The sequence below is a fragment of the Corvus brachyrhynchos genome, unplaced genomic scaffold (assembly GCF_000691975.1).
Source record: "Corvus brachyrhynchos isolate BGI_N302 unplaced genomic scaffold, ASM69197v1 scaffold106, whole genome shotgun sequence".
Lineage (NCBI taxonomy): Eukaryota > Metazoa > Chordata > Aves > Passeriformes > Corvidae > Corvus > Corvus brachyrhynchos.
Genome location: NW_008238834.1, coordinates 2,659,573 through 2,662,944, shown reverse-complemented (window position 1 = coordinate 2,662,944; position 3,372 = coordinate 2,659,573). Strand labels below are relative to the sequence as shown.

At 41.5% G+C, this 3,372-nt stretch overlaps 1 protein-coding gene across 1 annotated transcript in view; it reads left to right on the top strand.

Moving 5' to 3' along the window:
- The first annotated feature begins 6 nt into the window (after positions 1-6).
- MIB1 (mindbomb E3 ubiquitin protein ligase 1) overlaps positions 7-3,372 on the top strand; it is a 77,994-nt gene continuing 74,628 nt past the window's right edge. Inside the window, exon 1 of the mRNA XM_008636853.2 lies at positions 7-115. The gene's annotated coding sequence lies outside the window, so the exon portion shown is untranslated. The remainder of the gene's footprint in view (positions 116-3,372) is intronic.

Sequence of the window (3,372 nt, the reverse complement as noted above, 5' to 3'; positions counted from 1 at the left end):
GTACGCAGCTTCGAGAGCCCCGAGGAGGTGGTCGTGGTGTGGGACAACGGCACCGCCGCCAACTACCGCTGCTCCGGGGCCTACGACCTCCGCATCCTCGACAGCGCGCCCACCGGTGAGCACCGGGGAGGGAATGGAGGGACTTCCCCCCCCACGGCGGTGGGTCCGGGGGGCAGCACCCCGGGGTGCTGGGGGGTCCCGTCCTGTGGAGCGGATTGCGCCTTTCCTTCCTTTTTTAGAGGTGTGCCTTTCCCTTGGATTTGGGCGGGGGGGGAGTCAGGCACCTTCCCCCCTCCCCGCGTGTGGATGTCTGTCTGTGCACGTCTGTGTGTGTGTGTGTACACACGCGAACTTGGGACAAATCTACGGCGCGGGGCCGCGGGAACAGGAGAAGCTGTCCCGGGACGGCTAAATTGGGGTGGACAAAGCAAAAGTGATCTGCCACAGACAGCAGGCTCCCGTTGTGCCGGGGAGGAGGTGGAGAGAGGGAACCGAGAGGGTGATACATCAGGGTTTGAGTTTGTTTTCACGCCCCAACCACCCTTCTTGAATTTATATTTCAGAGCAGTTTTGTGAAATAGTGATAGTCATCCTTGAATTAAGTATAGGGAGGATTGCAGAAGAGATGTATCATACCTTTTTTTTAAAGATTACAATAAGTAGTTGAAATACTGTGGTTTTGTGCCTGTAATCTGTATGTTGCCTTTTATCTGTATTGCCAGAACTGCTGTAAAATAGTAAAGGTACTAAAAAAAGTGCATTAGTTCATTCTTTTAATTACTTGGCTGCTTGATATTTATGCTTTAAATCCAGTCATTTTGGACAATGGAATTTGATCTGCACTGACATTATGCGGCAGTGTTAGTGTTGCAAACACTGCAGGGAAATGTTCGTTTTAGCACCTGTTTTTACATTGAAAACTCGCACAGAAAAATATAGATAGTGTTAAGTTTCATCAGAAATATTGTGAGATGACTTTTGGGCCGGTCACGCTTGCCTCAGTAATGAGGTGTTTGGACTGATTTGTTGAGGCACTTGGGCTGTACTGCTTTTGTAATGTGTCTTTCATTTAGAGCATGATGGAGAGACCATCTTTGTGCCAGCTGTGTAGTGTTACAGCAAGGAAAGTGATAGCAGTAGGATGAAGCTAAAAGACTTTTGAGGAGACAGAATCATGGAATTCATTATAATTAATTACAAAAAAAATTGCTAAGAAAAGAGCCCCAATTATTGCACGGAGGGGATGGATTTAATTTTTCAGTGTCTGGCTACCTTCCTCTCTGCTGGCATGATGATGATGTTGGTTTTTTTGAAAATCCTTTTGAAATGGGCTTTAAAACAAGAAAGAGGAGTCTTTCAAGTTGTTAGTCCTTGTCTTGCAAATGTTTATGCTTAAAACTTTTACCTGTGTTTGATGTCCTGTAGAAACCAGTGGGACTGCTTCTGCTTAGAACTGAAGTGTATGCATAAATGTTGCATATGAGCCTCGAATGCTTATTGTTCTAGCCCTGCCTGATGTATTTGCAAGCAGATGGTGTCCTCTTAACTGTATCCGGAAGCCTAGACTTAATACTCAGTTTTAAAACTGTCATGGGTTTTTTTCCAGTTTCTTGCTTTATTCCTTCTGATTTTCATTTCTGCTTATATTTTTGTATTAGAATTTTAACTTCTCTTTCAGATAGAACCGTGTATATTGTGTCACAGACATTGCTGTTGTCAGGCTTAGCAAAATGGTATTTCTCTTCCTGAGGTTTCTGATGAATTGTGCATCATCCTCATGGAACTGTTGTGTGGAGCTACCCAGGGTTGATTTTTGCTAGAGGGAGTTGCTTTTGAGGCCCTTTTTCCCTGGAGGTAGGAAGAGTAAAAAACCTGTAAAGTAGTAGGAACAAAAGGGTAAACTTAGTGGAGTTAGGCTGCTGTCAGTTTGGACTAAAATCCTGGCTTTGCTACTGATTCACTTTGTAGTCTTCTCTAAATCACTTCCCTTCTTCACCTTTTTGTAATAATTGATTTTTTCTCCACGGTTGTGACTGTCCATTGTTTTAAATAAGGGAGTGACTTTGGATGATAGGTTGATACTTTCTCTAGGGACATTAATGTCCGTGGGATTAGGTGACAGGAATTTCTTGTGGTAGTATTAATAATGATGATGTTGAGCAAGAAAATGTTATAAAATATGGGGCGGCTTTTTGTTTGATAGTACTTAGTGGAGTGCATGTCATGGCTCTTATAGTTTAAAATGAAAAAAATTCTCTGGTTCATAAATTTACAATCACAATGTGATCGTAAGTAAAAAGAAAAATTGGTTAATGCTGGGAATTCTTTTTATTAAATATTCAAAACCAGTCTTGATTATAGGTTCTTAAAAGTGGTGCTTGCAGTCAGAGTTGCTGTTTTGAGTTAGAGGCCTGTGCGGTGAGGAACAGTAGTGATGCATCAGGAACTTCCTGTGGTATAAAGTAATGTTTGAAGGTCATTCTGTTAAAAAAAAAAAAAAAAAAGGCAATTGAGTTTGATACATGTATGTGCATATTTATGTGTATGCCAAAACTATGCTTCCTAGGCTTAAAAAATACACCATTTTTGTCTTTTAATGGTTGTAGGCTATTACCAGCATTTTGACACTATGTTAACGTCCTATACAACTTTAATAGCCTTAGTGCTAAGATACTAGGATGGTCTTCTTAAAATAAAAACTCATTTACATGAAGAGTGTCTTATAAGCTCTTTGCTCCTGTTGTAGTCATTTGGGTTATGAGGGACTTGTGTTAAGACGTTTGGGGTTGTTTTGGTTATGTCTACCAAGCTTGCTGTATTAGCTGCCCCTTGGTGTGGTCATATTTACATTGCCCCTCATTGCTTTAAGTGAGACAGAGCCAGTGAGAGGGATTGGTAAACAAAGGATTTGAAAAGAATCGAAATTTCACACAGAAGGAAAACTTCAGGTAGGTCCTGTGCAGTGGGCTCCTCAGTGGAGAAGGTCGTGAGATGTGATACATCAGTAGTGCAGTGTGGTTGGTTGATCATTTGCAAATAAATCCTGGTTTTTTGTGTAAAGTAGCCTTTTTCCTGGATATATGAGTCTTGAGTGTCCCCTTTTTTTTGGTAGTGTTGTGGAAAAGGAACAGAAAGGAGTAGTTTTCTGAGTTGTTGAAGAGAAGCAAGATGGTTATAAATCCAAGCTTTTTATTTAGAAGGGAAGGCAGCCTTTTGCCTGAGGTAAAGGCCAGACAAGTAGCATGTTTGTAGAGAGCACATCTGGCTATGTTCACATAATAGTCACGAGCATTACAGAAACTTTTTCCGTTTATTCTCTTTCTGAAGATTTGCTTTCTATAGAGCTTAGACCAGAATTCATTTGTCATTCAT